Here is a 23,945-nt window from a genome sequence, read left to right as displayed (position 1 = left end):
AAGAAAGAAACCAGTACCCATCTACTAGCACCCAATAGGTCAAAAGATTGTAGATAATCATGGATTAATTGTAAACATAAAGAAAGAGACTTAAAAAAATATATCAAAGCTACTGCTTCGGGGCAAACTCCAGCGCCATGAAAGCTGAAATGTTTTCTTTTATCGGAGATCCTTTTCTGGCACCTGAAATTGTTTATTTCATGTCTGATAGTGAAGGAGGAAGCGGTGCGCTCCCTGGAGATGAGCGATTGTTACCATGGTCTCATAACATATTGGCAGCCGGTGTGGCATCCACTACACCTGTCACTCAAGCAGCACTACCTGCAGATGTGGTGACAGGCTGGGGGTCCCTCCTGCCCCCGCCCCCACCTGGCACTGGACACCCGGAGATGCATCCTGGCTGCCCCTCCCCTGGCACAAGGAGGGCTCTGGAGGCCACAGGATGGGAGACCTCGGGTATCAGTACTGGGACCCAGTGCCAGCAGACCCGCAGAGCACCAAACAGAAGCTGTGGGCTGCAGAGAGACAGAGCCGCCGTGCTGGCTTTCCACGGGAGAGGAGTGCCAGAGCAAACGCTGTTCCACCACAGGATTGAGCGGTGGATTTCTAAGTTTGGGGAACACGTCCCTGACCTCGGCACGAAATATCATCAAAGTTATCAAAGAGATCAAGGAAAACCTGAAAGCCTTCTTGTTAGTAGGGAAAGAAGTTAGGTGGTGGATACAGAAGCATCAAACAAGGCTGGATGTTTAGTCCTTTTTTGCATCTGACTTCCCGAGGTGGGAGGCGACTGGAGTGGGCAGGCAGGGCTGTTCTCGAAGTAGGAGGTAGCTGGAGTGGGCAGGCAGGACTGTCCCCAAAGTAAGGAGGTGGCTGGAGTGGGCAGGCAGGGGCTGCTCCCCAGGAGATCTTGCCCTGGTGGCTCTGACCCTCTGAGGCCTCCTATGCTCTAGAGAACCCAGAATCTGAGATTACAATCATTCTTCTCTTCGTATTTTTGCTAAGATATCCACAAGATTCAAATTTTTCAACCTTAAGAAAATCAGTCCACATTGATTAATTTCACCAAATTCATAACCAACTTGCTATTTAAAATGTAGGTTTGGGTCCTATTTAAAAGGCCAAAATCGCTTTGCATTTCTTCCTTCTCCCACTCCTTTTTTCCCTCCATAAGCCCTAGGGATCTAAGGTTTAGGTTGTATTTGCCTGGCGAGAAAACCCAGAAGGATGGAATTAAAATGCTTCTATTTATGTTTTGTGACTAAAATCAAGAGCTCTGTGATCTATCTTCCTGGAGACATAAATTTAAATGTCATTTTTTTCTTTGTCATGAGCCAAACTCAAAATATACTTTTAACATGTAGTCAATTAAGATTAATGAAGAATAAATTTCAGGATACAGTAAACATGAAAATGTGTGTTGGGGGCAGGGGATGTGTGTGTGTTCAACTGGTGTGTTGGCAAAAAGAGACCCTGTGTAGATTTAAACAGGTGAGAAAGAAGAGAGGAGGGAGAGAAAAGGGAGGCAGAGAATGAGGGATGAGAGAAATCACCCTTTGCTAAGTGGCTGGCAGAATCAGTTCCCCACCTTTTTCCTTCCCAAAGATCCTAGAAAGTCAGATGTCAGTATCTCAATTTACAGGTGAGGAAACTAGCCGTTTGTCCAGGCCACTCTCCTAGTAAGTCCTAGAGCTGAATTGTGAAACCAAGTCTTCTAACCCAAACCTGCAACCCCTTTTCACTATATCCCATCAATACAGGTCTTGCCTATTAGGGGAAAATAAACTTTGAAAGTATCAAACATTTGCTGTTTGTTTTTGGTCATGGCAAATTCTGATAACTAACAAATACATGTTCACCATTTTTTCCCACCATCTCTGTGCAAAGTGTCTTTGGTGAACCCCAGTGAAGACGGCCTGTTTTGCAAATGTGTGAATCCCAAACTATCAACTCTGGACTGCTATCTTTATATAACATTTGACTCTTTCAGGCTGGTTAGTTTGGGCAGATACGATTAGCCCTTCCTTCCCTACTGAGTGAACGTTGCGCAGCGGAGAAGTGCATACCCAGGTCCAAGCCTATGTCTCCCACTACGCTTTCTTGCTTTTGCACCACAGTGATGGCCACACGTGAGGGCTGAGGAGGAAACTGAGAAGGTAAGTAGTCACACCGGCAAGAGGCAGGGTTACCCAGACTCAGTCCTGTAGTCTAACTTCACGTTTGTTCTTGCTACACATCAGACACTGGCTTTTACCGGGTGAACCTGTGGTGAATGTCGATTTGAATTCACTCCGGGTAGACGTAGGCATTCGCCCTGTGATCTAACGGGTTACTCATAGTTTTCCACCAGGCAGATTAAAAAAAACACTGAGACAGGAGTAGCCAGTGCCCTCGGCAATTCTGTCCTGCTGTCAGGCATCACGGTGACTTTGTGCGTTCTCGGTGGAAGCCGGCAGCCTGGGGAGTGGGTTTGCATGTATAACGATGGAGCTGTGTTTGCAGATGCAGATGCTGAGAAGGTTGAAGGGAAGGAGATTTCCAGTCACTGTAAGATGCAAATTGAGGCCACGATGGAATTCAGGGCCACAGTGATGGAAGGGCATGAAAGATTTGAAGAAGCAAATCATCGAGTTTAATTCCTCAGCTGGTCTCAAAATAGCATGTTTTAAAAAGTGGGAAATATTAGAATGAGCGCAAATATCTTCATCTTAAATTTGTAAATGCATCACTTTATTGAACCATTTGTCCACTTTTATACGCTGATTTGTGGTAACTGTAATGTGATGCATCATGTCATCTTGTAAATAAATGCGACACTTCATTAAACAAGGTAATCAAATTTAAGCAGTTCCACTTTTGTGTTAATAACGGAGACCTTCCTGTTTCTATTGCTCTAGAGATCCACCTACTCTAATGAATGCAGATTCCAGGAATAAAGCAACCGGGTATTTCCTAAGGGGTGGGAGAGAGTACTTTTGCAAGCAACCAATAATGACATTAATAACAAGAAGCAATTTGCTGTAATGAAGCATTTTAATATCTGGACATTTTTAGGGAGAGGAGGGGGTATCAGTTATGTCCATTAGAATGGGAATGTTGGAACATCTTGGAGTATCTGTTGTTAGGCTAACAGAACACTTTCAAAGACTGCATTTCAGGAGGAAATTTTTTATGCTGTTTTTGTATTTGCCATCTGGGATGACACTGCAAGCTGGAAAATACAAAAACAATGTGAGATATTTGCATCACATCGCGTTTGTTATGGATTCATCATGGAATGTGAGTCTCTGAACATCAGTCCAATAACTGTAATTATCCCAACTTGACCTTCTTGTCCGGTTTAAACAACTTCAGTGCTGTGAATGTTTGTGTTCCTGAGGAGGAAGGTGATGCCTGTCCCCAATTCCAAGGAAGCTAGCTGAGATCCTGACTCAAAGCTTCAAGCACATGCTTCCCCCATGGACACGGCTAGCTATCATGCCTATTTACAGGCAGCTTATTTCAAACTCATAAATGTCTAGTAGAGTATCAGAAGTAAACACCCAAAATATATGGAATGGATCATGCCATAAGTTGTCCAACATAGAGGAGCAACCTCTCTGTTCTGCTGACGACACTATACATTTGTAAAACGTGAAAGTGTTAGCCTTCTGGCGAATTTGCATTGTCGGAGATTGTGAATCAGGAATGCATTTCTGGGAAATGAAAAAGATCTAACTATAATATCTCCTTAAACTGCCTTCTCAAAAGTTTTAACAAAAGTAGAAAAACTTGAAACTTCTGAGGGTTGATTTTCAAGACAACAGTAATTCAGAAACTTTAGGATTAAACATCTGAAAAGAAAAAAAAAGGAGTTGAAACATTCAATGTGCTCTTTTCTAACACGATGGCATTGTGAAATTTCCATAAACTATTAAAAATGGTTTTAAGTGGAATTACTTTTAAAATATAGCCTATGCATGTTCATCTTCTTAGAAAGAGTGCAGAGCATAGTCCAGTGGTATGGTTGTGCACAAAACACACGGAGAACCTGGAGGCTGTGGAAGTGCACGTAGCTATTTGCCCCAGCACCAAATGACACCAGGCAGCGAACAATTCTTATTGATTGGATCTGGTTTGTAAGAGATTTTCCCTATGACTTCTTCCTAAGGTCAAGGTACTTGCCCACATTCTCTCTGTCCTTAGCATTTCCTTTTCCAAATTTGTTGTGGTCTGGAAACAAGATAATCAACACTTTGGAAGGCAGACTCTGTAATTTACTCCTCTTTGTGTCCCTGGCAATTAGCCTAGTGTCTGGGCTAGAGAGAAAAGCCAAACTTTTTCCTAACTGATAACTGAAAATTAAGAAGTTTAATTCGAACTTAAGATTCATGTCACTTCATCTGATCAGATGCTCCTAAAATAAGCCTGGGGTTGGCTATCTAACCTGGTCCATTCTCCCAGGACACTCGTCTAATGACCCCCCACACTGAGTGAGCACACCTGGCCCATTCCATCAGAGTGCCAGGGTACCTCTAAACCTGACTGAGCACACCTGGTCCATTCTGCCCTAACATTTCAAAAGGCTGAAGAAGCAAACACACGAGTAAAAACAAAACTTGAATATAATGATCTCAAAAATAACAGAACATCCATGTGACAATGAAAGATGTAAGCAGGAAGGAGCTGTATCTAGTTTAACAAGAGCTTAAAAACATACGACAGACGATCCAATGCCGCACAACACCGTGCCACACTCTACAACACAACGCAGTTCGAGAGCCTGTTATTGGACGTATGTTTGTATTCACTGTACTACTCTCAGAAGCCTGCTGGCCAAGCCCACATGAGGATAACACTTCCATCTTGGTCCTGTAACATCTATTTCTCCACCAGAAACATTTTAAGTCCCAAGTTTATGCACACTAGGAGGGTTGTTTTCTAGTGTTAACATCCTGTCTTTCTGGAAGTTTCATACTTAAAGTGATTAAAATATAGTCACTTGAAACAGAGATCTTAGCTATGGAAAATTCATCCACTCATTAAGCAGATGTTGAGTATCTGCTGTAACCCAGGCACTGTTTTTTTCTAGGTGCTTTGGGGTTTCTTAGGGGAAAAAAACTAGAAATTGCTCTCTTCCTGGAACTTACATTCTGTGGGGTGGTAGAGACAGTAAATAATACACTAAATAATAAATAAAGTATGAATAAACACACCATATTATGTGTTAGAAGGTGTGTTTGTGCTTTGGAAAAGAGCAGTTTAAAGGGAGGATTGTGGCCGGGCGCGGTGGCTCAAGCCTGTAGTCCCAGCACTTTGGGAGGCCGAGACGGGTGGATCACGAGGTCAGGAGATCGAGACCATCCTGGTCTACACCGTGAAACCCCGTCTCTACTAAAAAAAATACAAAAAAACTAGCCGGGCGAGATGGCGGGCGTCTGTAGTCCCAGCTACTCGGGAGGCTGAGGCAGGAGAATGGCGGGAACCCGGGAGGCGGAGCTTGCAGTGAGCCGAGATGGCGCCGCTGCACTCCAGCCTGGGCGAGAGAGCCAGACTCCGTCTCAAAATAAAAAAAAAAAGGGAGGATTGTCTGGATTTCTGGGGAAGAGGTTTCCAATCACAGCAAACGTCATCAAATGCAAAGACCCTGAAGAGCTTGGCAGACAAATTCCAGAAACAGCAAGGAAGCCAGGGATGGATGAATGCAGAGGGAGAGAGACCAGAAAGGAAAGGGATGAGGACAGATTGGGCAGGGTCGTAGGGCCTTCTTACGGATTTGACTCATGCTTTTTAAGAACATCTGGCTTCCATGTAGAGAGTATTAACAGATTGAAGGGGAAGAGAGATGGAAGAGGTGGTGAAGGTGAGAAGCTATTAGTTGCTGGTTGTGTGTTGAGCAGAGAGCGAGCTTTGCTGATGTGTTGGCTGTGGAGTGTGAGGGAAGTAGAGTCAAGAGCAGCCCCAGGGAGTAGGGAGAGAGGAGTTGAGTGTTTTCAGCGGAGATTTGGACATGTCACATTTGAGACATATTTTAGGCTGATAAGTGGAGAATTGAGTTGTTCAATGGAAGTCTGAAGTTCAGGAGAGTGGTCCAGGCACAAGACCTAAATTTAGGAATTTAGGTGAAAAGATCATGTTCAAAGCCACAAAATGATTGTGATCGCCAAAGGTGTGAGTCTGGATAGAAGACTGAGGACTGAGCCTTGGAGACTTCAAAGCAAGAGGGTGGGTGGGATGCGGTGGCTCACGCCTGTAATCCCAGCCCTTTAGGAGGCAGAGATAGGTGGATCATGAGGTCAGGAGATCAAGATCATCCTGGCCATCATGGAGAAACCCTGTCTCTACTAAAAATACAAAAAAATTAGCCGGGTGTGGTGGTGGGAGCCTGTAGTCCCAGCTACTTGGGAGGCTGAGGCAGGAAGAATTGCTTAAACCTGAGAGGTGGAGGCTGCAGTGAGCCGAGATCGCACCACTGCACTCCAGCCTGGATGACAGAGCAAGACTCCATCTCAAAAATAAAAATAAAAAATAAAAAACCGCCAGAAGGTGGAAAACGAGAAAAGTCCAGCATTGGAGCCAGCAAGGGAAGCATGTTGACTCATTTTCTGAGTCTCATTTTTAGTGTGCAAATCTCTGCAACACTTAATGGTAGAGGGTGTTACTTTCCTAAATGATTATTTCCCAGGATCTTTGCAGTGGGTTACCTGAGATGCCAACTAAGCTTTTTATTTTCTCTTTGGATTTAAAAGTGCTTCACTGGGGTAGGGAGATTATCTGAGGAAATGGCTAGGGATACTTCTCAAAAATCTTTTCCTTTTTAAAAATATTTTTGACTATAAATATCCCTGACTTTGAAGGTTAAGAAAAGGTAGGAATAAAAACGGTTAATGACAGGCGGGGCATGGTGGCTCAAGCTTAACAATACCCTGGGAGGCTGAGGCAGTCAGATTGCTGGAGCCGAGGAGTTCGAAACCAGTTTGGGCAACATAGTGAAAACCCATCTCTACAAAAAAATACAGAAATTAGCCGAGCATAATGGTTGGTGTGTGCCTGTAGTCCCAGCTACTCGGGAGGCTGAGGTAGGAGGATTGCTTGGCCCCAGGAGGTCGAGGCTGCAGTGAGTGGTGATCGTGCACACTGACTGCACTCTAGCCTGGGTGACAGAGCAAGACCTATCTCAAAACACCACCCCCAGCAACAAAAGTTAATGATAAAATATCACCAAGCTATGAGTCAACAGCTACAAAAGGAAGCTGTGTTTCTCCTTCACGTGTTGACCCCAAACCTCTGGGTTCCTCAGGACATTTGGAGCTGTTCACCCAGAAGAACATTTGCAGGCTTGTAGGTCCCAGTGTGTACCCCAAGTAAAAACTGAAAGCCACGTGTTACGCCACTGTGTCTAGGCATTTGGCATCCCAAACCCATCTAGAAAAATACATTAAGTAAATGAACTTTCCATTTCTTCATTTTACACATGGGTGCCACTCAATAATTTAACCTGGACCAAAGGTAGAAGGGTAATGCGGGTAGTTCTATAGGGAGTTGAAAGTCTGACAATGAATTTTACATTTAATGGAATCATACCCATTGGCAACAAGGTAACTGAGACTGTTTAGGTGGGATGATAGCAAACACAGCATTTATCCACCAGACTTGGTAGTTACCAGGAAAAGACAAACTTTTTCTCTGAACAACCTCATCTGGAAACGTGGACTGAGTGCCTACTGTGAGGGGCCCTGAGGCCTGGCGCTGGGAAATGGATCAATTCTGACTCCTGTGAAATACTTGAGAAGCATTGAGGCAACAATTTCCTAGAAAGAGAAAAAAGTAACAAGATAAAGACACACAGAGAGAGAGAGAGGATACCTGAATAACCACACTTTTATAGATCTTTAAGGAAACCACACTTTATATATCTGTAAGCAACCACACATTTCTAGATCTGGTTTTCTTTTCTTTTTCATGAAGGTAGAATAGATTTGAAGTGCACGTGGGGAACAAATACAAAGAAAAAACCCTAATTTAAAAAATGACCCGAGATGTGGATGGGTTGGGTGAGTAGATCTTGGTTCACTACTCTGGTGAACCAAGAGTGGTTAGAGATTCAGGATGGGATGGATGAGGAAGAGGTGGTGGAGGACGTGGAGGACCATCCTGGGGAGTCACCAGTCCCACGGTTGTGGAGGGATGGTCGTAGCTAAGACTCCTGCCTGACTTCAGCCTTTCTTCCTACCTGTGAGGATTTGGATGGGCCCTCATCAGTATATCAGCTTATGAAGATTTTATTTTTTCCTTTTAAATTAACATTTTAATTTAAACTACAGAATGGTATTTTAGAAAATTAAGCAAACACATATTTTTAAAAAATAACTCCTAGATCCACTACCATGAGATAAATATTTTCAGTATTTTGGGGTTTTTCCTTTTAGTCTTTTTTCTCGTAGCCTATGCATACAGACTTATATTAACATATATTTTATACAACTTTATATTTGAATAATATTATCTGGGCCTTCATTTTCTATGACTTTATAGAGAGAAGCATTTTGCATTTCATTAAACCAGAGTTATTAAACCTTTTCAAATTCATTCCCCTTTTTGAAAAGCATGAAAATTATACACTCCTGGAGAATGTCCTTCCCAGTTGAGAAGACAGAAAGTAGACTCTGTTGTCTATGTAGCTCTGTCAGCTTTATCAGTTTCATTTAATATGAGAAAAACAAGAGGTGTTTAGTTTCATTCACAAACATATTGAAAAGTTGTTTTCAAATTTCATATGTGTACCCCCCACCCACCCTGTGTTAACATGTATCCTAAAGAGAACTACACTACCATGATTGGAAATTAAGGAAATAAACATTACAGAAATCACATTTATTTAAAACAATCAAATTTTCAGTAGTTGCAGTAATAGCATATCTCATCACATGTTTAACTAGCCCCTTGCAGTTGAACCTGCAGTCTTGTCAAGGAAGATTCTTACAACAATCCCCAAGTGGACAGAGGTTCAATGCTACTGTAGGAGAATTTTTGCTTTCTCCCCAGAACAGGTGAGACTGATGATTTGTAGTACGAAGCAAGAAACATCACTGTGTCTGTTTTATTTTGCCAAAGTTAGACTGTAGCTTTTCTGAGCTACAGTGAGTATCCTTGTCATATGACCTCCCGGAGCCCCTTTGGTTAGGAACCCTGTCTGCTTATGCTTTCAGACATACCTTAGTAGGCAGACTAGGTGGATATCAGTCCTTTATGTCCAAAGTAGAATAAGAAGGAAATTGTAATTCAGTTTAACCAGGAATCTGCACATTTTCCCCTGGGTAAAATAATAAAATGGATCAGAGCCCGTGATTCTAAGTACACACGTGCACATACACTCACACAGATGGGTATTGAGTAACTCTTCCTTTCTCACTAATTTGAGAGGCCATTTTTATCACTAACAGAGTGTTTCCAGGCATCGCTGCATGCAAGATTGCTTGCATAGTTTGTTACCTGCTCTCTGAGCCACACAGGCTGAGTTTATGCTGATGCCTGAGCCGGAGCACACAGGCAAAGGTGGGGCACAAGGGTCCCCAGATACCTGAAAGATGTTTGCCATAAACTCCTCCTGATTGTAGTATTCTATAGAAAGTGGCGACAGTTTGCCCAATTAAACCTTTGATTTGGGGAAGTATAAATGCTATGCTTAAAATAGAGGGGTGTTTAGTTCAGTAAAACTACCTAAAATGAAACTACCTTTCTAGTTCCCGGGGCAACCGTCTTCACATCCTACGCAATCTCTGAAAGTCTAGGGCCAGAGACGGCCACAGCTGCACTTCCTCATTCATCCCTGTGCTTCCTGCACAACCAGCATGGGAGGAAACTTGGTTTTTACTTTTCCACATAGTCCCAAGGATTTGCAAACTAACTACCACAGTTTCTGGCATATGGTAAGAGCGCTAATAACAATATTAGCATGAGTCTATGGGATTTTTAATTGGCCTAATTTCTGATGAAGTGGTTTTTTTTTTAAGACGGAGTCTCGCTCTGTCACCCGGGTTGGAGTGCAGTGGCCGGATCTCAGCTCACTGCAAGCTCCACCTCCCGGGTTCACGCCATTCTCCTGCCTCAGCCTTCCCAGTAGCTGGGACTACAGGCGCCGCCACCTTGCCCAGCTAGTTTTCTGTATTTTTAGTAGAGACAGGGTTTCACCGTGTTAGCCAGGATGGTCTCGATTTCCTAACCTCATGATCTGCCCGTCTCGGCCTCCCAAAGTGCTGGGATTACAGGCGTGAGCCACCGTGGCCGGCCAATAAAGTTTCTTAAATTCTTTAAATAAACCTTATTTAGTTAAGAATGATTGATATTAAAATATATTGTTGGATTTTATTTTTAAAAGCTTAATATAGAATTTATGAGTCTATATTTATAGGTGAGATGATTATAGCTCTTTCATTTTTGCATTTTTCAATGAATTTAGATATAAATTATATGCCAGATTTACAAAAGAAATTGAGTACATGTTCTATTTACTTACCTAAGCTATAAAAATACATACACTTAGAGTTATTTACTGATGGATGGCTTAAATGTCCTCACTGATTAAAAAAAAAAAAAAAACCTTTTGGCTTACAGCATCATTTCACTTTCGGTTTTTAGTTCACATTGTAGAAAATTAACATTTGCATTTTTAACGTTGTTACTTTATTGAGATATTCTAATTTTTTTGAGTCAATTGTGTTACTTTTTAAGATATTTCATGGTTTAAAATGTCTTTATTCGAGGCCGAGACGGGCGGATCACGAGGTCAGGAGATCGAGACCATCCTGGCTAACACAGTGAAACCCCGTCTCTACTAAAAATACAAAAACTAGCCGGGCGAGGTGGCGGCGCCTGTAGTCCCAGCTACTCGGGAGGCTGAGGCAGGAGAATGACGTAAACCCGGGAGGCGGAGCTTGCAGTGAGCTGAGATCCGGCCACTGCACTCCAGTCCGGGCGACAGAGCGAGACTCCACCTCAAAAAAAAAAAAAAAAGTCTTTATTCTTATTTCTCCCTTGCTTAGTAGTTTAATGAGTATAGAATCCAGGGTTGAAAGTAATTTTCCCAGAAAATTAGAAGATATTTATCCATTATTTTTAGAAGCCCTCGTTGCTATTGAAATGTCTTGTGCTTTTTTCATTCTTGGCTCTCTGTATGAATCACACTTTTTTTCCCTTTTGCAGTGGTAAGATGTTGTCTTTGTCCCCACTTTCCTAAATTTTATGATAACATTGTCTTACCGTGTGGCGATTTTCCTCCACTGTGCCAGACGCTTGGTGGGCCCATTCACTCTGGAAGCTCATGACCTTTAATTCAGAGAGTGTTTCTTGAATTGTTTATTGGTTTATTTTCTCTCAAGTCTTCCAATTACTTCTGTGGAAGCTCATTCTAAAAGTGCAGAAGAGTCTTGAGGATGTTGGCGCTCCTGGAGTTGTCCTCCAACTGTCCTATCTTCTCTCCGTTTCCACATGTGGAGGCATCTGTGTGTGCTTTGGCTCTGCTCTTTTGGGATCTCATAGATGTTGTATTTCAGTTCACTCACTGATGTTTTTAAAAGACAACGTCTACTGCCTTTTAAAGTTTCCTTAGCACTCTTCAGACTTCAAAACGCTGTCCTGTTTTTTGGACTCTGCTCTTGTTTCATTACTAGAATAGCTACTTTTATCTCTCTGATAATATCAGTAATTTTTATTTTTATTTTTTATTTTTTGAGACAGAGTCTTGCTGTGTCGCCCAGGCTGGAGTGCAGTGGCGCAATCTCGGCTCACTGCAAGCTCCGCCGCCCGGGTTCCCGCCATTCTCCCGCCTCAGCCTCCCGAGTAGCTGGGACTACAGGCACCGCCACCTCGCCTGGCTAGTTTTTTGTGTTTTTAGTAGAGACGGGGTTTCACTGTGTTAGCCAGGATGGTCTCGATCTCCTGACCTCGTGATCCACCCACCTCGGCCTCCCAAAGTGCTGGGATTACAGGCTTGAGCCACCGCGCCGGGCCAATATCAATAATTTTTAAAAATTTTCTCCAATCTCAATTTATTTGTCCTCCAAGATTCTTTTAATCTTTTGCTTATTTTTGTTCTTTATCTTTCATTTGGAACTTAAAAAAAACTTCTCTTAATCCTCAGCTCACATTTAAGAGAAGAACCTTATAAGTCTTGCAAAAGGGGCTAGAGGCCAAGTCCCTGGATGAGACCAGGATACACATGGAACCTCTCGGACCTACAGGACCTGCTTTACTTCAGTCCAGGAATGTTTTCTTAACTGTATCTTTGACAGGTTTCCTCTTCTTTTTTTTAACTATTATTTTTTAGGCTATGCTGTTGCATTTGAAACTTTCCTTTTTTTTTTTTTTTTTTTGTGAGATGGAGGCTTACTCTGTCACCCAGGCTGGAGTACAGTGGCATGATCTCAGCTCACTGCAACCTCCGCCTCGAGGGTTCAAGTGATTCTCTTGCCTCAGCCTCCCAAGTAGCTGGGAGTATAGGCGCCCGCCACCACGCCCAACTAATTTTTTTATATTTTTAGTAGACACAGGGTTTTGCCATGTTGCCCAGTCTGGTCTCAAACTCCTGAGTTCGAGTGACCCAGCTGTCTCAGTCTCCCAAAGTGCTGGGATTACAGGCACAAGTCACTGCACCCAGTCTCTTTTTACTTTTCTGTTATATTCCCCTCCTGAATATCTTTTCAAATCCATTCTTCATACTACTAACAATATAAGGTAATATAATATATAATAAAATAACCAATTCTTCATACAAATAATTTTCTGGCTAGGGTTAATTCTGACATATGCCACCCATTGTATAAATTTCATCTGTCATCATGCTTTTGAACTGAAAAGATGCTGAAGAGTTTTCTAAATAATTCTTTTTCCTAATAGAAATGTATTTTTAATACCTACACTTTAGGCATTTCTTTCCTCTTCTCCTGTAGATATACTCTTAACTTATCATAAGACCTGGGAATGCCTTATGCAGACCTGCTCTAGGGCCCACACTTGACCATGTGAGGGTGGATGCTGCTCTTAGACCAGTCAGCTGGCTGATAAGTCCACCTGAGACTCCTGTGAACTGTGTCTGCCTCTCCACTGTGTTCTTTAACCCAGTTTCATAGGCAGGGATTCAGTAGAAAATTTCCCAAGATTCTGTCTATAAATTGTCTGGCAGCCCTTGTTCTTGTGGTCATTTTGAGTGTCCATAAATGTTATTTATGTCTCCATAGGCTTTTAGTGGAAATATAGGGGCAGCTATGTCAGCAAATTTTAACAGACGCCATTTTAAATGAAAAGGTAAATAGGTCTTTCCCTACTTCCATGCAAATCTACTTTTCAAATTTCCAAAAATCCATTGCTTTGTGAAATAGGCCGTACTGTGTGGTACTTCTCCATTTCTTAAGAAAACAACCTGAAAGTTTTATTTTTCCATGGATTGAGCAAGTCTACATACAATGTCTGCACTTGGCTTTGCGTTCATCAAACCAATGACTGGCCCTGTTCCATGTCTCCCTGATGATGAGAAATGTGATTCCAAGCTGAATGGATGTACATGCTGTGATCGAGCTCTGCTGCTTGGTGGCATTAATACTGCTATTATTTATTATTTACATATTTAATGACCTTATTGATATTATGCACTGTTAGCGCTACTAATTATAACACAATAAACATAATTTATAAACACGGTTTATGGTGATATACATAATCAACCACTAGTGACAATACCTGGAACAGCTGCAGATATTTCTCGTTATCACTCACCATTCTATGAGACAGAGCTATCTGCTCACAGAAAGCCTTTAAAAGAAATATTTTAAATTAGAAATGGATTGTGGCTAACACGAGTGATAGTTTCTTCAAAATAAATCCAAATGATCATTTTATGGGAATGGTGTGCATCCACATCCTTGAAACTTCACAAAGATCCTCCTATAAATAACTTCATGATAAGATTTACGATGCAGACTGTCAATTTAAGAACTGTGAGGATCCCAGGATAACATTATGGCCAAAAGATAGAAGTGGCCAAGGGGTAGCGAGTGTGGGGAGGGCCCTTCTTGTCCTTGGTCTCTGTGAAGACAGGTGCTAAGTCATGAGAACACTTTTCTTGGATCCAGAGATATACAGTAAGTGTGGGGTGAATACAGATCAGAAAATAGATATAACCAACAGGTCATATTTCAGGTCATTGTATCCAAAGGAGTCAAAAAATTATAGGAGAAAATAAGCTTTGACCCATCTCCTCACCCCTGAATCGCAGTCACCAGGTATTCGGTGATGCTACAGGACTTGGTAATAGTGGATAATAATTTCCTGAATTTCTTCTTCTTGGAGGGTCATTGCAATTTGAAATATAGCCGTAGCTCATGTCAATAATGTGTACATATTTTTAAAACTGGGGACAGAATTTAAATGAAATGAACCCAATAAAATTTATTTCTAAGTGCTAATTGAGTCATTTTATTAGAAACAAAATTATTTTATGTTCAATATTTGTTATCTAGAATCATGTCTAGTGTTCAAATCAATCACTTCTTCATCTAGTTGGGCCTTACTTAAAGGTAATCCCTTATTTTCTCCCACTCATGGTATCTGAGCATTGAGAAGCCAGCCCACAGCATCTATCCTCACTTCAATTGCTTCATTCAGTTATTTCCAGTGGAGCTTCACTCCAGCCTTTAACTAACCGTGTGCACATATTAGAAGTGCTTAACGTGTCTTCATCAGTCTCAATTAGCCTCCTTGTCAGGGTGCTTCTTTTTTGTTTTTTACTGCATCTTTTCTCAGAGCACACGTATGGTCTGCCCATCTCTCTTCATTCTTACTCCTTTAAGGCCTGGATGATAGCAACATCTTTAAAGTTTGATTTAATTTGTTTTATGTTAACAAGGCTTGTGTTTCAATTCCAGAAAAAAATTTGTTAGTTGGAAGAGTGTGAAATATTCCTAAGTAGCTAAACACCACTGAAGGCTGCTCTCTTAGCTACTAAATTTTACTCCAAGTACCATTTGAACCCTTCATAGATATACTCATTACACTAGCTTGAATTGTGTCCCAAAACCCCCAACATTCTCCAATCCAAACAGGCTAAATGGGATTCCCTTGATATAAATGCTCTCACCCAACCCCTTCCCCGATACAGCTTTGGGGATACTTCTTGCAATCAATACACATATTTGATGTTTAACTTTCTTCTTCATGTTCATTCCTTTCTTATACCCACAGATAAACCTGTATTTAACAGACAAATCTTAGAATGAAGCAAATAGGAAAATTTACCTACCACACTTCACTCAAGCTCCTAATTTATGAGGGGCAGAAAGAGGTATGTTGCTTTAATTACTTTAACAAAGATTATTCATGAACTAGTGAAGCAATTCTGAACAGATCTTTTAAAAGGCACCTTCTGGCTAGAACTTATTAAAGGCAATGTGCCATTCTACAACTACGTGGGCAAATCAGAATACTAATATCCTTTGTATTAGCGAGCATTATTCTTCATTTCTATGGAAAAGTTGCTTAGGGAAGAGGAATAAAAAGATTCTGAAGTATTAAGTTGAACTGCACAAAACTGCTAATGTCGGATGATATTTTTACCCACGAAAAGCAACCTCATATCTAAGCAACTTAGTCTAATATCAGAGCATTAATGGTGCTTTCTAGACACAATGGAATTTGTCCCACACACCTAAGCAAATAGCAAGATGGTGGGTAACAGTTAAGTACCTTAAATAGCAGACTCTTTTTCTCCAGTTGTAGCTTTGTGATTCTCTGGAAGGGACAATTTGGTTCTCTGAAATACTGATCCTCCCACCCCTTCCCCCAGAGGAAGGGAGCAAGGTTCCCAGCAGCACGAGCCAGGGAAGAGCTGAACAGACCAGAAACGAAGATTTGAATGCTCCTGCTATGCGGCCATTACTCTCTGGTACCATTTTTAAGCAGTGACCCCAAAGGCATTTGGAAGTTACAACATGCATCAGGATGTACTTTACACATTTTTACTTGAGGTCACTTCCCTTAGCTAAAAGCAGAAATATCAGATAGCTGCTACAGGATCAGGAAATGGGACTAAGCAGATGTGCACAAGATAGATTACTCTTTATGTACCCCAGAGAATTGCATTGACAATGTATTAAAACTAAATTATCTTTAAAATGAGTATGATTAATAGCAACCCACCGAGCAAGCCTGGATTTCTATGGAATAAAGAAGTTACAAAGGCTTTGTTGGCCTTGTGGTTGGTGTCCAGATACTCTCATGGTAAAATTATCAACATGAGATAGCAGGACTCCTTAGAGTTAGGAATGATCAATAGGTGAATATGGCTTTTCACAGGACTAGTTCAAGGTCTTTCAACCCATATTAAAAGGTGATGGACCAGCTTATGTTGCAATTAACCACGTGACAGTTCTTGTCCTTTGTTCCTGGGAAGAGTGGTACCAGATCATGACATTTTTCCTGGATCTGGAAATAGAGGTTTCAAATAGATATGCATGATGCAGACCTGCCAATGTGGAAAGCTTAATATTTATTATCAGCCCCACACTCACAATCTTCCTTTTTTTTTTTTTTACCACACCAATAGCTTCTCAAAACGTGAAATTTCAACAAAGTAATGATTCTATTGTTTTATACATCTTTTCTCCAAACCTCAAGAGTGATTACAAAGCAACAAATGATACATTTTATTTATTTAAATAGCTAAAATGCACAGCAAAATGCATCTTCATAGATGGAAAGTGAAGATATTATGTTTTATTTACATAATGGCAAATATTTAAATAACAGAAAGTTTCAAAGTTTTTGGCATCATATAGACATAGACATTATCTGGAACACATTTTTAACTATGCAAAGGAAATTGCTCTACTAAGCACAGTATCTTCATGATTATTTGTTATTTAGATTTTTAAATATATACACTCTTTTCTAGGATGTATCACATATAAATTAGTAATTTATAATCGCTGAATTTTCCATGTTAAAGAAATACTGACCAAAAAATATGTTTTTGATTATGCTGTTAATTATGATGGTAACTTCAGTAATAATACTTTGCATTTGTATAGCACTTTATGTATATATTTTACTAATTTACTAATTTAAAAGTTTATAATTTTAAAGCACTTTTTGTACTTATTATTTTTCTTCTAATTGACACACTATAACTAGAACAAGAATTACTTCTATATTACAGCTAGTGAACTTAAGGCCTCAAATCGAGTACTTGAGAGAACTTGTATTTAAACACAGATTCTCCAATTTCAAGAGAAATACATGTTTTTGTAACTCCTGGTAGGAAATGGAGAATAGTTCGGTGTATTTCTGGAGGCAAAATCATAATCTAGGCTACTTGGATGATGGCATTTTAAAGGGGTTAGTAGATATACATCTTCCATTTTGCACCGGTCTAGTTGATAGAAGCAGGTGGTCCATCACCAGGCACAGTCTGGCAGTTCAGGTTGCTAGCTAGCCCCCTTTTGCCTCCCAGACATTTCATATTCCATGTGGTCAAAAGTGGAAGAAAAATTTTTATTTTAGGCAATGCATATCATTCATTATTTGGAGCCCACATAAATAGACTTTTGATTAGTGACTAGTATGAGAAGCAAGAAAGATAAATTGCAATGTGATAAGCAAGTATTTGCTAAGCCAATGAGTGAATTTTTGTGAAAATACAAACTTTAAATGCCATATTGAAAAGGAAGAATAAAAACCTATTGAAATCTAGAATCAATTTATTGATCAGTCTATATGCCCTCTGAAAAAGTAGATACACAATAAACTGTGCTCTATATTACCTTCTTGATTAAGAAATGGCATGTATGTCTTCTGTGAGATGATATAAACAAAGATGAAAAAGACTCAAATAGACATGTCTCCAAAGAAAATACAAAAATGGCCAATAAGTATATGAAAAGGTGGTCAACCTCATTCACCATCAGGGAAATGCAAATGTAAACATTGTGAGATGCCGCCTCACACCCATCAGGATGGCTATTCTCAAAAAGTCAAGATAACACATGTTGGCAAGGGTGTGGAGAAAAGGAAATTCTCGTATCCTTTTCTTGGGAATGCAGATTGGTACAACCATTATGGAAAACAGTGTAAAAGTTCCTAAATAAATTAAAAAGAGAATTGCCATATGACCCAGTAATCCTTCTTCTGGGTATATGCCCAAAGAAAATGAAATCACTTTTAAATATATGTTTTAAAAGATATTTCCCATATTTATTACAGCATTATTCACAGTAGCCAAGGTATGGGAATGACCAAACTGTCCAATGATGGATGAATGGCTAAACAAACTGTGATACAATGGAATATTACTCAGCCCTGAAAAAGGAATGAGTTCTTGCCATTTGCCACAATGAGCCTGGAGGACATTATGCTACATGAAATGAGCCAAACACAGAAATAAAAATGTTGTAAGATCTCCACTTACATATAGAATCTAAAAAAATTCAAACATATGGAGATAGAGAACAAAAGAGCAGTTACCAGGGGTGGCAGCGGGATGGGGAGATGGAATGGGGAGATGCAGGTCAGAGGTTGCAAAGTAGCAGATGTGTAGGATGAGCAAATCTGGAGATCTAATGTACAACGAGAGGACTGCAGATAAAACAGTGGTGCTGGGTATGGGCTCCATGCTAAATCAGTAGGTTGTAGCTACTCTTACTACAAAAATATTGAAACAATGAGTAATTGTGAAATAATGAATATGTTCATTTGTTTCACTACAGTAACCCTTTTACTATTTACATGTATCCCATAACATCATGTTTTATGTATTTATTTGTTTATTTAGTACTTATTATTTTGAGACGGAGTCTCTCTCTGTCACCCAGGCTGGAGTGCAGTGGCAGGATCTTGGCTTACTGCAGCCTCAACCTCCTGGACTCAAGTGATCCTCCTACCTCAGCCTTCCAAGTAGCTAAGACTACAGGTGTGCACCACCACTCCTGGCTATTTTTTTTTCTTTTCTTTTTTTTTTGGTAGAGACAGGGTTGCACCAAGTTTCCCAGGCTAGTCTGAAATTCAAACTCCTGGGCTCAAGCCATTCTCCCACCTCAGCCCCCTAGATTGCTGGGATTTGGGAGGTGTGAACCGCTGCACCCAGCTAACATTATGTTTTAGACCTTAAATCTACTGTACACAATAAAATTTATTTTAGAAAAATATAAGTAAATAACTAAGGAGATGCACCTATATCCTCTGTGACATATGAACAAAGGTGCACAGGAGAATGAGCTCAGGTGATACAAACAGGAAAATACACACCTGCCCACCAGCCTGGGTATTAACCTGGGTTTAATAAAGTAAGTTATAATAACAGAATTGTTTAAGTTATGGTAAGAATCCGTGCTACCACTTAATAGCCACTCCATGGTAATATCTCTTGGGACTCTGAGCTGCACTCAAACCCTGCCAAGCAGCATAATCAGAGCTGCATGAGTCCCAGACAGAGCTCCTTTTCCACAGTCAACCTGCATTCCTTCTTCTGGTTTCCTTCTTCATGGCATTCTTACTTCAGTCATGGAATTAACAGTGTGTAGTGACAATTAAGCTCGCTCTTTGGAATTGCCTTCCCCATGGAACCAAAATCATCAATGCTGATACTACTCAGTGAACACTGTATTCATTACGCCCAATGTCTATTTGCTGCTGGCCAAATGTTTTGTTAGTTTGTGTCTTCCATGAGTCAGGGAGCTCTGCAAATGCAAGGGTCCAGTCTTCTTTGGCCAGGTGTCCACCATGTGCTGGCCTGGAGCCTGCATTCAATAACTATATTTTTAATCATATGAATTAATAAATGAATGAAAATCACTTAAACAGGTGAGGATATACACTTGAATAAAAAAATTTTAATCAAGAGAACAAAATTTAACAGAATGAAATGTCTGTGGCTACTAATTTGAGGGTAGTGATTTGCAAAGAGAAGGGATCAAAGTCATAGCACAACCAAATGAATGCAGTGGGAGAAGTATCAGCTGGAAGTGCTCTGCAGAAATTGATCTGGATTATCAAAACTGGTTTGTATTGTGCTTGGAAGACAAATACTAGTGTTTCTCATCAGTGTGGTCCAGGCCACCCTGTCAAGCTTGTGTTTATTTCCTTACTGACTGCAGCAGCTTGAAGAAACTACAAGAGGAACCACAAAACCCCAAAACTCTATATCCACCATATTCAGCAAAATAGTTCATTGCTAATACAACACTTACCGTCTTGCTGAAAGCTGTAATCTGCAAAGCATTTTTTCCCCCTAGGAAATGGTCAATGATCAAATATTTCCACCAATATTTGATTGAACAAATTCATTGAGGCTCATTGAAGTGGAATATGGTTTGCAGGTGAAAAATTGAAAGGAAAAAGAGGTCATAAGTTTTGAGCAGCAAGTCAAAGAACAGGAAGAGCAAAGAGGAGTAAACTCAAGAATGAAAGGAAATACCTTAAATTTTTAAAAACTTGCATGGAAAGAGAAAAGGAAGGAGAAAGTGTACAAAATCATCCAGTGTCGGAGTTAGAGATATACTACTGTCATTTAGAGCAAGCTGCACCTGATGCGGAGATTTCCACAGTTTCTGCGGAAATAGTCCCCATCCCACCCTCTGCACACTTGCAGTAACAGGCAGCTTGTAGCTGTCAGGGTAGCCTCTCTGTGAGACAGCTCTAACTCACCACAAGAATGTCCTTATAATGAGCAGAAAACTGCTGCACCAAGACTTGCTCTCAGCTCATCAGTTTGAAGCAACACAAATTAAATATCTTAACTTTTTCTATGAACAGGACACCAACTATTTGGAAAGATGTGTCATGCGCCACCACCGAGCAGTGGGCGCTAAGCAAATTTTCCCATCGGTTCCTTCCTTCAGTCCCCGTAAGAAGTGGTTTCCTTCTCTTCACCCTCGCAGACATAGTGACTCATCATGCAGACAAGGACGCCTTCCACAGGGACCCGGGATGGGCTGCACCCTCCAGATGTGGGCTGCACCCTCCAGAGGTGGGCTGCACTGTACGAGTGCATTGGATAAACAGTGGCTGTGCTTGCAGTCATCACTATAATTCTATTAATGTGGCTTCCATCTGCACTCACTTGAGTGAATATATTATGAGCTAAGACAAGTGAATTGCCACTAAATTAGGGCAAATTTTTGGAGGGTTTTCCTTTATAGCTCAAGGACATAATGGTGAAGCTCATTCCCACCTCTTCAGAGAGAGCAAATAATAAGCACTTCCCATCTCATGGCTTTGGAAATCCAGTTCCATCCTCCCTCCCCCTCAAAGCCCCTAAACCCTGAAAACTTTCTCCTATCTCTTCAAGGAATCCCCCAATATCATTATTGCTTAATAACCATCAAAAAACAGGTTGAACTTCTGTGAAGTTTAGAACTTTTTATACTCAGTCTACTTCTCACCACATGATGCCCTGGGTGCCTCTCTGTCCTGAGAAGTCCACCTACCCTGAGGCCCACCTATGCCATCTAGGACTCCCTGTCACCCAACTCTCCAAGCAGACCCTGAGGCCAGCCTTATTGCAAACTCTCATGAGCCTGTTCCCTCTGATTACCTTAGGTAGTACATGCCCAATCTGCAAATCAATCTCATCTAACACTAAGTAGTCATTTAGGTTGTGTTACTGAATGCTTGGGAGAGGAGACCTCTTTTGTGACGTCATCTTAATGAATCAATCAACTTATTCAAGCAGGCATCAGTTCATTGATTAAACACTCACTATATGCCAAGCCTCACGTATGTTCCTGATAGCATGAAGGTGTGAGTCCAGGAGCCCTGACTTCAACTCCACTCTCAAGAAACGCTTCCTCAGAGGTTAGTTTTCTTCAGGGTAAAGATTTACAGAGAGTTTTTCATTAAAATTAAATTTCAAAGATAAAAATTATTGAAAAGTGCTTGTTTAAAGTTGGAGTTTGAATCAAATGATTTCTCTGAAGTGAAATAGTTCCAGTATCCTAATTTTTCCCGGCATAATTTTAAAGATTAACGCTCTCTCCCCTCCCCACCGTCAAGGAGAACTGATCGTTTACAAAGATTTATATCTATCATATTCTGGAGTAGCTCTGAGTAGGGGTGGGCATTTTTTACATAAGTGTAATTATATGTAAGTGCTATAATTTAATTACCATGATTCCATGCCTATTGATTTCAGATACCCGTCTAGAGCCTACAGATATGGTTGTGTGAAGCTGACAGATAGGATCATCTGTTTGAATGCTTATGGACCCTATAAGAAGACAGAAAATATCACTTGCTAAATAATATCAAGAATTTGGTTCCAGGAGATATTAAGGTAGCTGTATTAAGTTAAGCACCTGATTTGTAGGTGAAGAGGGCAGAATGGGGCCTGGCCACAGAATGTTACCTAGGCAACGTCTAAGGGAAATAATGGCAGAGGAGCAAAGTGCAGATGTACAAGTTAAATATGAGGATGCAAATTGGTGTATACAACCTAAGAGGAACTAAAATGTGCCAGCAACTGCCATTCAAGTAGATGGGGTTGTAGTGGATAAGAAGCTCAAGATTCTGACCCGTCAGTGTGAACATTTCAGTTCTACCCCTGGCTCCTAAAAGCCATGCTCAGAATATGAATGGATAAAATCCCTAGAATTCTCACAGTATCAGAGTTTGGAGAAGTTGTCTCTGGATAAACAGAGAAAGAGAACACCCCACAAGAGAAAAGTCTGGACCTGCAACTGTGGACACAACCAGGAAGGCAATAACAGCTGCCCATCTGCCAAGACAAGGGACTTGAAGTTCACTTCTTAGGGCTGGGAAGGTGCTACAGGCTGGGCAGGAGAGGCTTCTTTACAAGCTATTACATGGGATTCATTGTTGGGTTGACTTTTTCTGCCTCTAGGTATCGGGCTTATGTTCCACAGGTGCCAGGATCCTGTCTGACGTCTGCACCACTGTATTCCCAAGACCAAACTAAAATAAAATAAATCACACATTAACGGCAACATTAATTAGTTATTGAATTTATTTAAAATATCATGTAAAACCTGCAGAAGAACACAGTTGTGAGGGGCAGAGAACCTTTTCAAAAACATCAACAAACACCTTCAGGTGCTTAAGAATTTAGTAAAAATATGAACTCAATAGAAAGAACCCAAAAATAAGTTGATAAAAGGAAAGACATGAAGGAAGGAGCCAACGTGTATACAGTAAGGTCAATTTAACTGTTTTCCTCACCGAATAGTAAACAGGATACAGTATAATTTTATATTAACAGTTCACCGAGTACAGACACATTTTATCCACACTCAACAGATGTTGAGACTTTCAGCTGAGTTATAGCAATAAATTTTTGGTGCATGTTTTGGAAGATGTTCTCAAAAACTGTAACATTTAATTAAACCAGTAAAAAATTTCCTTAAAATTGATTATTTTATTGTTTGATGACTGCTGGTTTTTAATATTCATCTTTATTAATTTTGTCCTGAATTCACACATGAGGCATTCTGGATCAGAGACAGATTTCTGATTAAATGCCTCACAGTAAATTATAAGTGTACCCATCCCTCTTTTTGCCTCTAGCATTTACCCCTGAAGAGATATGACATGGAATTCTTCCTACACAAATGACCGGACACCCACAGACAAGTATGACACTCAGTCTTACATGTTGATGTGGCCAGGCTATAACATTATTCAATTAAACACTAATATAGGTGTTGCTGGGAGGGTATTTTGTAGATGTGAAGGTATCTACAAACAGTTGACTTTAGGTGAAGAAGATCATCTTCTATAATCTAGGTGAGCCCCATCTGATCAATTGAAAGGCCTTAGGAGCAAAACTTAAAGGTTTCCCTAAGGAAGAAGAAATTCTGCCTGTGGACTTAGCATCAGCTGTGCTTGAGAGTTTCCAGCCTGCTGGTCTGCTCCGGAGATTTCAGATGTGCCAAGTCAGTACCCAAAATTGCTTAAGCCGATTTCTTGCA

General features: G+C 40.6%; 1 long non-coding RNA gene across 3 annotated transcripts; it reads left to right on the top strand.

The window, feature by feature from the left end:
• Positions 1-9,737: 9,737 nt before the first annotated feature.
• LOC117062454 lies at positions 9,738-23,469 on the top strand. 3 transcript variants are annotated; one of them, XR_004428392.1, is made up of 4 exons: positions 9,738-9,908; positions 15,214-15,313; positions 21,692-21,816; positions 22,154-23,469. It is a non-coding gene; the product is annotated as an uncharacterized LOC117062454 (long non-coding RNA). The 3 variants fall into 3 exon arrangements; XR_004428387.1 differs by having other exon boundaries at positions 9,739-9,908; positions 21,695-21,816; XR_004428390.1 differs by lacking the exon at positions 21,692-21,816 and having other exon boundaries at positions 9,744-9,908; positions 22,154-23,466.
• The last annotated feature ends 476 nt before the right edge of the window (positions 23,470-23,945 follow it).

The sequence above is a fragment of the Trachypithecus francoisi genome, unplaced genomic scaffold, assembly GCF_009764315.1.
Source record: "Trachypithecus francoisi isolate TF-2019V2 unplaced genomic scaffold, Tfra_2.0 Contig01474, whole genome shotgun sequence".
Lineage (NCBI taxonomy): Eukaryota > Metazoa > Chordata > Mammalia > Primates > Cercopithecidae > Trachypithecus > Trachypithecus francoisi.
The sequence above is the reverse complement of the archived record's forward strand: the minus strand, read 5'-3'. Positions and strand labels throughout refer to the sequence as shown.